The sequence below is a fragment of the Numida meleagris genome, chromosome 11 (assembly GCF_002078875.1).
Source record: "Numida meleagris isolate 19003 breed g44 Domestic line chromosome 11, NumMel1.0, whole genome shotgun sequence".
Classification (NCBI taxonomy): domain Eukaryota; kingdom Metazoa; phylum Chordata; class Aves; order Galliformes; family Numididae; genus Numida; species Numida meleagris.
Genome location: NC_034419.1, coordinates 180,244 through 192,274, shown reverse-complemented (window position 1 = coordinate 192,274; position 12,031 = coordinate 180,244). Strand labels below are relative to the sequence as shown.

General features: G+C 45.7%; 1 long non-coding RNA gene across 3 annotated transcripts in view; it reads right to left on the bottom strand.

The window, feature by feature from the left end:
- Nucleotides 1–12,031, bottom strand: part of LOC110404684 — a 130,070-nt gene that overhangs the window by 95,602 nt on the left and 22,437 nt on the right. Inside the window, exon 1 of one of the 3 annotated variants that reach the window (XR_002442452.1) lies at nt 11,452–11,755. The exons of 1 other annotated variant lie outside the window; for it this stretch is intronic. This is a non-coding gene — a long non-coding RNA (uncharacterized LOC110404684). Of the gene's footprint in view, nt 1–238; nt 2,122–11,451; nt 11,756–12,031 lie in introns of those variants that run through there. One more of the 3 variants, XR_002442453.1, reaches the window with a different exon arrangement.

Sequence of the window (12,031 nt, the reverse complement as noted above, 5' to 3'; positions counted from 1 at the left end):
CTCAATACAATTTCCATCAAACTTCTAGTTTTGCAGGACCACCTAGATCAAGATAACTCCAAATCAAGCCATGGCTCAGAAGAATAGTCTTTAAATCCACTTGTCATCTCTAGTGCTACCAGTTTAGTACAGCCAAGTTTACTGCCTTTCCACATACCATTTCTCATTCACTATGGCCTATCGAGGCACGTGGTACAGTATCTGACCCAAAAAATTCAAGCTGTAAAGACCAACTTACTTGTGGCTGTTCAGAGTGCTTCTGCAGAGCTGCAGGAATATCCAGGAGACAAGCACGTGCTCTTCTCTGTAGCCATATCTCTGATTCAGACTCATCACGCTTGTCAGGCTCAGACACCCCTCCTGGTAAGCAGGAAGAGGGGGAGTCATGAAGTCATCAGGAGTGCTGATCCTCACTGTGACAGAGGATCCTGAAAATACACTCAGACTTCGGTCATTCCTTCCTTAATACGCTTACATGCCCATTACACAAGCTTCAACAGACAGCTCAAGAACTGAAACAGTGGAACATATAGCACCACACAACATCTAGGCACCAACAGCCTGAGGAAAAGTCCACTGAACTCTTCCAGCTGGCTCCAGAGGGGACAACTATGTAGATCACTTGTTGCCCTGAGTACTCATTTCTCAGATGCCAGGGCTAGGCCAGTCAATGCCAGGTAATTAATCTTCTTGAAAAAATGAAACCATCTGGCTGCACAGTAGCTACTCCTCCTGTCTGAGCTCAGAAGAACACACAGAAGATCCTGGTGAGGCCTTATCATACATCTGTCTAATTTACCTGTCATTGCCTGAGTTATTTCACAGCCTAAAAAATGCAAATTCCTCACAGCTATCAGCAAAGTCAGTGCTGCACAGACTTAGTGTGAGTTGACTGCAGGTGAGTTAAGTCACTTCAGTTCCTCTTTGCTCTGAAAAAGCAGCACTGAATGTTACAAGGCAAGAGGAGCATGAGATGCCTGATCCCATTCTTCAGGGGCACATCTTGGAAAGCTGGGGGCTTTGCTGTCTTCTAGGCCTCCCCATGCTTCCTCAAACACATATGCCATGTACATAAAATAGCCACACTGTGCCTGCGAGAAAAGAGCAGCTCATTAGTTTTTGATTAGCTGAGCACACTGGCTTGCCATATCAAGAAAAAATATCTGCGGCAAGGAAAGATGAGCAGGAATTCATGGCTGATCCTTGTCTGTGGTTGCTGACTTCTCTTCCTTGGCTGGTTTTCTGGCCTCTCAGCAAGGAGGAAGATGGAGCTTCCTGCCCCGGTGAACTGCAGTTTGGCAGAAGTATCCACAGCCATTGTGGTCCTTGGATGACTGTCACAAGCCCTTGGCTTTGCCAAGCATGCCCAGAGGCATGGAACAGTCCACAAGCCAAGCTGCAGCCCTACAAACAGGCTCACAAGGATGATGAATAATTAGCAGTAATCACAAATTTTCCCTTTGCTAGGTGCTCCTGCTCTTCCACTGCTGCTATGGGCAGAGAGAGGAAAACTCAGTGGAGGGAAGAGGCTTTTCCCAGAAAGGCCCCAGTTTGGTTTGATCAGCAACAAGTTCTGTTGGATGTTCAGATTCATGGCTACGTACAGGGCTCACATGAAAGCATGACAGGTAAAGGAGAAGCAAGGACAAGCAGAGAGTGGCACAGAGCCTGTCCCTGGTTCCCTCATATGTCTCCGTGCCCTGTCTGGGAGAGCTGGATCTCTTGATTTTCCCCAAAGGGCAGAGTTAAATCAAGATGAGTAGGAACAGGCACAGCTTTATTTCAAGTGTGCCTCAGTTACTTAGTGCAGTACAACTGCAAGAACTGGGAGGAAGAAGGGAAAAAAGGGGTTTGGAGTTAACTGTGAGTGTGCTAACTGTAAGAAATAGGGGCAGAAAGGATGGCAGAGATAATTACTCTATGTGCTGTGTTTCCCTTCTGGACATAAGATAATGAGATATCCTTTACCAAGCAGAAGAGTCTTCTGGCAGAGGAGAGGCACGCTCTGGCTCCTGCAGGATGGAGCTGCAGAAATCAACTGTCCCTTTGCCAATACTGGACAAAAAAAAAGCCCAGCTTTCCTGTCAGCAAGAGAACAGAACACACAATTAACTGACTCTCCTTGGGCACCATCTAACCACTCAGTATCCCCAACCTGCACAGCTGCCCAGGTTTCCCTTGGCCCAGTGAGTGATACAGAGGGGACAAGGTCACTCAGCTGCATTTCTTGAAGCTTGGGCAGGCAGAAATCAGCTGTTCATGCTGGGAAGCTCCAGCAAACTCTGGGGAAATGCAGAGCATTGTGTGAAGCTATCCTGAAAGAGCTGCAGTGGAGCAGCCTGCAGCCTAGGGCAGACCACCCTAAATCCCCTTGCCTCAGTGAGCCAGGGATCACTCCATCCCTGCCCCTCTGAGCCAGGGCTGCTTTTTAGTACTGAAAGTCTCCAGGAGCTGATAAGGAAGCAGGATGGAATTTGCTCTTGTTTATTTACACCTTGAGTCCATCCTAGCACCTCTTCCCTGAGAGCTTTTTTGCTAATCAAGTAAAGTTCCAGCTAATGAGATTATTTTTAACACCAAAGGGTAGGAGAAGCTGAACCTTTTAACAAAGACTCCTCAACACGGTAATAAGCACATTATTGCTGAGGGGAAGGAAAGAAAAAAGTTGGTGGTGAGCTGTATCTGGGTCAGCATCCATGTGTCTTTGTTACTTAAGCCTTGTTTTGTGGTAAGCATCTGGATAATAAATGCTGATCACAGAAAGTGGAAGGGAAGAAGCAATCCTGAGAAATGTACAGATAGGAGAGAAACCACACTAACAGGATATAATACAGAACTGAAAAAATGTTATAAAAAGGCATTAGAAGAGTTCTGTAATTTGGGTTATTAGACACAACTACACTAGGAATTCTTTTTCTCCCCTCTCCTTCTTGGGTGCCTGTCACTATGACAGATGTCACTTTTGACAGTGATAATAACAGTAAAATATCCATGTTAAAGATGAGTACATTAACTTTCATGTTGGTGTAATCTACTGCATTATGGATTTCTGTCTCTGAGAAACTAAAGACAAAGTGCTCTTCTTTAGGTTGTCAATAACCGTGCATACGCTATACAGGAAGAAGTATTTCTTTAACTATCTATTACATGTTAAATAATTCTTTTAACTTTTCATTACTCTTGTCAGGGAAACACAGAGCAAGAGAAAGGGATAAGCAATTTGTATTGCTAACGTATATCATTTGTCATTGCTTCCTATCTGGTGAAGTCATTGACAACTGTTTTTCCAGTCATGCATACAATAGATGCTGCACGGAAAGGGGCAGAATAGACTGGCCAGTACCCACTATGTTTTAGGAATTCCACATACATAAATATGCAACATTTTAATCAACTTGCCAAAAGGAAAAATAGATTATCCAGAAGAGAATCTGCTAGCAGCTCTGTACTGATGCAGTGTGGTTTGATAATGGGGAGATGGAATTCCAGCCTCTACAGGCTGAATCGATGGTGTACCTGCCACAGCACTACAGCCAGCTGCACTTCTGATGCTGCAAGTTATAAACAGACCAAGTCAAGCCCCAACTTGGTTGTAGCTGACCTCCATTTCAGAAGCGATCAGACTGCTAAAGGAACAATAGACTTGGTCATTCCTGTGCTTTAAGCAAAATAACGGCAGTGTTACCACCCCAAGAGTCAGGTGAGGCTCAGGCTCTGTGGGGAAGCAGGGCGCTGGCTGAGCCTCCAGGCCCCCCAGCAGCAGGGTTCTGAGTCGCTTCTCACCTGCCTCCAAGCACCTCTGCCCCCTGTGCAAGCCACTGCTTTGACTATTCTTTCAAAAAAGCAAAGGCCTTCAGTTAAGCACAATTATTATACAGGGACAAGCACAATGAAAGCTTAGGGACTGCAGCAAGAATAATAACTGCTTCAAGATATATTCCTTTTGAGATGGTGTGAAGCTACAAAGCGGACCAAAACACTACTGAGAGCAAAAGCACTCCTAGAGAATCAAATTCAGAATTGCATGGAAGTGGACTTGATACTATGACAATTTCAAAAACAGAGTGGGGGTGTGGGTGCTGAGCTAAAGCAAGTTTTAACACTATCTAAAAAAATCACAAAAAGAGATTTTCCTTCTTTCTGTGACTCAGACCAAATATGCAATGCAAGGCAAGCATCACTACTTAGGCAGTTTTCTGCTGCTTTTTTCCTCTTAGTGTCTCCTAGCCCAGGGCCCATGTCCACAGCAAAGGTGAGGCCCAACAGCTCACTCCAACTGCTTCAGCTCTCAGAGCCAAGGGCTTTGCAGGGCACTGAACAAGGTGCCCTAGCTCACATTCAGCTTGGTGAAATCAAGCTCTCATGCTACAAACACAAAGCCTGAATAAATTTGTGTCGCACAAGGCATAGGCCCTGGGGAACTACAGGCCAGTGAGCCTCATGTCTGTGCCTCAGAAGATCATGGAACAGATCCTCCTGGAAGAGACATTAAGGCACATGGGCAATGAGGACGTGATTCAAGACAGCCAGCATGGCTTCAACAAGGGAAAGTCATGCCTGACCAGTCTGGTGGCCTCCTATGATGGAGTGGTGGCATTAGTGGACAAAAGAAAGGCAACTGATGTCATCTACCTGGACTTGGGCAAGGCCTTTGACATGGTTCTGCACCACATCCTTATCTCTAAATTGCAGATATATGGATTTGGAGGCTGGACTATTCAGTGGATTAGGAGTTGGTTCGATGGTCACAGCGAGAGGGTTGTTGGCAGGGGGTTTGGAACTAGATGATCTTTAAGGTCCCCTCCAACCTAAGCCATTCTATGATTCTATGAAATGCCCAAGCTGCATTTTCAAATTGCAAATTACGGATGAGCTTCAACGTTAAGAAAGGAGTAAATGACCTCAGTTTGTTTCCTAAATAAAATAATGTTGTGTTATCATTACTGAATGCCACCCCATTCATATGGAATTCAGTACTTCATTCAAGCCCAAACATTTTTCTTCCATGTATTCAGCTGATTAACTGAGGATTCAACTGTTTATGCATTACCATCTACTTAGTTTTGAGTTGTTCTTTTATTTTTTTTTCCCTTAACAGTAATTGTATTAGACCAAAGCAATTCACCTACACACATAAAACTGAAGTGAGGCAAGGCAAACAGGAGGATTCTCCCCTTCTTTCGCCTTTGAGTTAGACCAGCCAAACATATTGAAGAGTGGCCTGAATTTATCTCAGATGTTTCAGTGGTCCTGGAAAACAATTTTGTGTGCATGTGCCTCTCTAAAATCTAGAGAGTTCTGTTACTGCGGCTTCATTATCCATCCTAGTTCTGTAGTACCAGACCTATGACACCTAAAGATACCTGTCACCTACCTGTCTTCTACTTTCTTCTACAGTGGTTAGAAAATGCTGCTGAGAAACTATTTACTTTTCATTTGAGAAAAGGTAATTGACTTGTAGCATAAACCACTCTTCCCCCAAGACAACAGAAATGGAAAACAGATCCTAAAAGAGAAAATCAGCCTGGAGTCTCTCCTCCAGTGCTTCCTTCCATATCCCATTCAGACAGCATGACAAGGCTATGAGTGACTACAAGCCCAAGGAAATTAGGACATATCTCACTTCCCTCATGAAATCTTCTTCTGACAGTCCCTTGTTTGGCTCTGAGCAGGAAAGTCTCACCCTAAATAGAGCTGAGGCGGGTAACAAAACAGGAAGATTCACATCCTGTAGCATCGCGGGAACAGCTCCCCATGCCTGCTGTGTGTTCCTAGGAAAGCCTCAAGGTGTCAGAAACAAACACAGCAACTGGAGCAGCAGCCAGCTGCACTTTCCAGATGTTGCCTTCGAAATACCCTTTGTTAGCTGTGCTCATCACATCCAGCTGCATCACAGCACTGCAGAATGGCAGAGGATATAGCATAGGAAAAACCATGTTATGCATTACTGCACAGCACTTGGCCAAAGGAAGCAACACACTTTCCTGTGTAGAAAACAGCATTCTGTGCTGATTTCAAGTTCACTTTTTACCAGTCACTGCGGCTCCTATGTGGCTTCATGTACACAAAGAACACAAGAGCATAAGCACTCTATCATTTAATGAAAAAAATTCTCCTACTCAAAGTTGCATAAGGCAAAATAAAGTTAATGAACTATTTAATTACAGATCCAGAGTACACATCTACCTGTACACAGTACCCCCTAGAACTGTAACCAGCCACAGAGAAAACCTGCTTCCTGCAAATGCCACTTCACTTAAGTTATATCAAGCCTAATCCAAAGACTGTTAAAACACAGGCCTTGTTGTTAGTCTCAGCAGCTTTGGACTATCTACCTCAGCACATGAATAGTTTTACCATTTCTTTGCTTGCACAGGGATATATCTGTCCATTCAGAGCAGCAACAGCTGTTTTGCACACAGCAGAAGAAGGGAAGAGCAAACATACCAAGGAGAATGGTGACTGAAAGAATATATGCTTAGGGAACAGAATGGGCAGAAAAAAATGGGGAATTTTAATGAGGGTGATGAATGGTGGAGTATAGATTCCTATCTGGCTTTAAGCAACTTAGCTCCAATGGTGTAATAACACAGCTGCAGCGGCACAGCCTCAGCACATGCAGTCTTTCTATAAGGGCAAGTAGTGACAGGACAAGGGGAAATGGCTTTAAATTAGAAAAGAGTAGACTTAGACTAGATACTAGGAAGAAATGCTTTACTGTGAGGGTGGTGAGACACTGGAACAGGTTGCCCAGTGAGGCTGTGAATGCCCCCTCCCCAGGAAGCATTCAAGGCCAGGCTGGATGGGGCTGCGAGCAACCTGGTCTAGAGGGAGGCATCCCTGCCTATAGCAGGGGGATTGGAACTAGATGATCTTAAAGATCCTTTCCAACCCAAACCATCCTATGATTCTATGTTCACCATATGTGCATTTCAAGCACATCACGTTCCCTGCTCAGTGCCTCAGTCAGCTTCTCATTCCAAGAGGCTCACAGTCACTAATGGTTTTCCTTTCTGTATTTATCAGCAACTCAGAAAGACTACATCATCACTTTTCAAAGGTCCCTTCCTTATACCTGAGAAGGACAGAACAGTGAGCTGTCTTGCTGTGCGCTCCCCTTATCCAAGGGGATTAAAACAAAAGCGTCGGGGAGCTTGAAGACAATATAGCCGAGGAAGCGGCCAGAATTAAAAGACTAAGGAAACAGAGTTGCCATTGCAATGACTTGTTGCAAGGTAGAACCCCCACAGACAGTGTTGCCTGAGGAAGGGGAGCATCAGGAGACAGGAAGGCAAGTACTTGGCCTTTGCTTTGCTCCAGTTCCCTAATCTAGCGCAAACGCATTTGAGGATTTATGGGCTTTTGGAAGCTGCCAGCATAGCTCAGAGCTTATTCCTAGGCTTATTGTTTTCCCATCTGTTTCTCTTCATTTCATTCCATTGCAGAGGCCCCATCGTGGGACACAAGAATGTGACCGGAACAATAGGCAGAACTTGCTATCTCCAGGACTGCAGGGAGGGCAGAGCCACCATTGCAGGACAGGAGCCAGCAGCTTCTATATTTAGCCCTTTCTTGCTTATTCCAGACCGCATTCACACCCCACACTCAGGAAGTCATGAGGTTTTCACGACACCGCTGTCCCCAAGCACTGCACTTCCAGCAGCGCCTCTGAACATAAAACATTCATTTCCTTTCTAATAATGCCATCAGGAAGATTTCCTGCTCCCCTCTTCTTTCCAAATCCTATTTTGACAGACTTTCTGTATATAAGCAAACTAAACAAAACCATCCTCTCCACTGCAAGGCTGCAGCCTTGGAGTAGCACCAGGTCTCAGAGCTCAGACAGCACAGTGCTGCTGTCAGAGCAGGGCTCTGCAAAGAGGTCAGAACAGATGGAGCCAAACCTGAACTGAACTCCCTGACCCACAGAGACGTCCTTCAAGCCCACACCACAACACCTGGGGGCAGGCAAAGGAGAACAGGGTCCAACCACCCACCTGGACTGCTTTCATTTCTGTGACACTCAGCACTTAATTCATCCACATCAAAGCAAGGGGATCCTACTGAGCAGGAGAAAACACAACACATCATTTTTGCAGAAACAGTTGTCTAAGAGCAGCACTCCTTGAAAATGGTTCAACAACATACATGCCCTCATTCTTCTTTTTCCATGGGCTCTGTAGATTAGGACTGCCCTGCACTACATCCCCTTCTGAAGGGAGGAGATGTTTACAGAGTATGGCTGGAGGAAATGATGATGCTTCTTGGTACAACAGCCTCAAAGGGGAAGCTTTCCCTCCACATCACGTGCAAGAAGTGTGTACGTCCAGGGTCTCTGGTTGGTCCACAGGCTCTACAGGTATGTTTTCCTTTTAGACCACCACTTCTTTCAGCAGAAAATGAAATATCCAAAACTCAGATTTAGAATATGAAACGAGGACATCCTGGGTTTCAGTGCCTACTTCTGGGACAACTTCTCTATTCTTGCCAGTTGGCAGGTAACATGCAGAGCAGATACTGAAGGAACAAGTCAGGAGGCTCACACTTCAGCTACTCAGCTGAGGTTTGGAGACTCGGTCATCCACAGGTCCAAGTGATCCCCCTGCACTTCATTCACCATACTGTGGTGTGGCATTTCCCACTAAAACTGAGAATGCCTCCCATGCATGTCAAAAGTATGCTGAATAGCTAATTACACTAAGTCTGACCGGAGTTTTCTGACATGTCACAGCACAGCCAGAGCTGCCGCAGGACTGGCAGTTACCTTAGACATTCCTAGTCCTCAGCAATCAGCCAGAAGGCACTGTCAGCGTAGGAACTGAATGCATACAAGGAAACATAGACATGCTGCAGTCCTAGGGCAGCTACAGATGCTTCATTGGGAGGTTTAACAATGCCGTACAGTCACATAGAATAATTGAAATTGGAAGGGACCTCTGGTTTATCTGGTCTTCCTCCTGCTTAAGCAGGGCCACCCAGAGCTGCTAGCCCAAAATCAAAATCAGGCAGCTTCTGAAGACCTCCAAGGAGGAAGATTCCACTCTGGCAGCCTAAACCAATGCTTACCTATTCCGCTCCACACCTTCTCTCCTCACAGTTCATTTTTCAGACAGGATTTGGCATGACCAAAGTGTTGATTTGTTTATTTATGGGTAAGAGAGGAGTTTCAGCACCTCAGAAGCTAAGGTGTAACATCTGCAATGCTGAATACACCATCTGCAACAGGAGTCCCATGCTTAAATGAATTTACTCTCCATGCTCATCCTGGGACAGGCCAGCCTTGTCAAAGCTTTACAGCCTGTGATGGCCAGAAGCTGCCCACTCCCACTGAGGACAGAGTGCCAATCCTCCTCCAAAGCATTTCTTAAATATCAGTTCTGCCAAAGGCTGCTGATGTCCCAGCAAGAGGTTTGAGCCCACAAGTACAAGTTCTGGTCTCTGTTGCCACCCACATCACTGTCCATGCACACAGCAGGCTTCCATACCCTGCCTTTCTTCCTGTAGGCATTCCCTCCATGTGATCTCCCTCCCAAAAGCCCTCCCACTGCAAGTGGTTATATCAATGTTAGAAGGATGATGCTGGATGGCATATAAGAGTATACATATATTTCCCCTCAAGTATGTTTTTCTGCTGTATGTTATACTCAGCCATACTCAACACTATCTAGGCACAGATGGAGAAATGTCACCTTCTGGTGATGTAACAAACTACATCACTGATTTGTGTTGTGGTCTCAAAGTTAATGCAGGTTACCTTTTCCTCCCCAACCTCTTCGTTTCTGAGGGCTGCTCATAGGCAGGTTTGTCTGTCAAGCATTTGGAGAAGCAGGGACAACAGCAGCTCCACCACAGGGCTGAGCAGATAGCCTGCCTGGAGCTTGCTACCAGCCCCACTCCTGTTGTGCTCAAGGAACACCTTTACACTGCTGGTACAGGCACACTGGCTGCATCCACCTGCCGCACAAATCCTTTCTCTTTTCCTTCCTTTGTGTCTACCTTCCCTCTCATTGTGCCAAGGAGACAGTGCTGGGTCAGCTCTCTGAACATTGCAACTAGCACATGCCTGCAAGCTACAAATGAGTCCCACGTACTCAGCGAGTCTGAAAGGAAGAGAATGCTTCCATCCATCATTCCCACAAGTCTTGAGACAGCTGTTACTTGTTGAAGGCAGAGGAGAGAAGATGGCTAGAGTTTCCAGTGGAAGAAGCTGACAGTGAAGCAAGAGCAGCAATCACAGCCTTGCTTGGCCAGCAAAGCTCTGAATAAAGGAAGTCATACTGCTCCACTTTGCAGACAGAATCTTCCCTTTCCCTCACATCTTTCCCTTACATCCCAGATGTGCCTCACAGGAGAAATTAGATGAAGCTTAGACTGCTCGCAAGCTTTGGCTTCCACAGTCCTTAATCTGTTTTCATCTCAAAAAACAGGGCAGTATTCAGGACCACAGCAACAACACTGAACAAGGGAGGATGCTGCATGGCGTATGGTGCCCATACAGCCCCACACACCAGTAAGGGACTTCCTGAGATATCAGTCCAAGCCCTGCCAGCAGACAGCATTATTTCACAACGAGTTCACATAAAGAAAATGATAAAAGCCTCTCTACTGAGCAGTTCAGCTTCTCATATCTATCTCATGCAGATCCTTCTGAGGGCTGTTCGATGTCCTTAGCTTCAGAGTAAATGAGAAACACTCAATTTCAAACTTAGATCCTCACTGGTCTTATGGCACCTTCATCTTTTAGGTTTTCAGAGCTCTTCCTCTGTCCTATCCATTCAGAAGAGAAATGGTAAAAAAGTCGCTCTCCTGGAACTCATACACTCTGCCTCAATATGCCTACAGAAAAAATACATCCTTTTAGGGAGGCACAGAAAAACCATGACCTGTTCTGGATTGCTAAGAAGACAGTTTGTGTCTCCAGCCTGCTGTTTCGCCACCAGCAGCCAGCAGTCTCCAAGGAAGTCATGCATTTCCCACAAGCACAGCTGGGCAGCCAGGCCCAGTGCTGCAGCAGCTTTCCAACTGGGTGCAAGGCACAGGAAGATACAGACTGGTATGCAGCAGAGAAGGAAGTGAAAACTGGCTTAACAGAGCCCTGCAGAACACACATGCAGAATAACAAGCAAACTCCTAATACCAGAAGCTTTGACTGAGTAAGGATTGTAACTTTACAGATAAGTGCAATCAATGCATATGCACAAACATCTGCAGTCAGCAGTGCAGTTCCATCCCTAGCTGAATGATCCATTGAGTGCACCCATTAAAATGCACACAACACCATTACTGCACAACTAAAAATCCTTTCCCATAAAGCCACACAGACTCCGCTGGGCAGAGGCCAAGCAGTTAAAATAAAAAAGTCTATCCAGAGTGAGAGCTCTTCAGAGACATTTCACCATCTGGAAAGAGCAGGCAGTCTTGCTCTGAGAATGCCTGGAGAACCCGACCTACCGCAGTTAAACATGTGCTTCATCCAATGTTAACTCCTGAGGAAGAACATCGTATCTTTCCCATTGCTTCATGCAGCAGGACCTGCAGTGAGCAAATGAGAAGGATTCTGCTCCATGCTCCAGACAAGAGCATACAGCCAGAGCACAGCAGGGGTGGCAGTTGGCCAGTCAGAATTTGCTTTTTAAGTAAGCCAGTCTCGCAGTACTGTTAGTGACAAACAGAAGCCATTGCTGTTAGTGCAGGCTTCTTCGTTTCCTTTTATTGCATCTCCACCCATGTCATGCAAATAAAGCTGCAGGCAGCTTCCTTCAAAGCAAAGGAGTAGAGAAGGTTGTGTTCAGCTTCAGGAGGAAGCAAAGTAGCAGCCAAGGCAGAAGTACTAACTCTTTCTACCATTCCCTGAAGAGGTACTCCAAGTGAAAGGGAGCAAGCTCTTGGACCAAAAAAAGATCACACAGAGCTGCTCCTATTCCAAGCGCCTTAGCTTAGAAAAAAGAACCCCTACTTTTGACACCACGTGTCCTGAATGTCATTTGACCAAGATGGGGAAGGAGGGGAGAAAGGCCTTCCTCCAGAACAC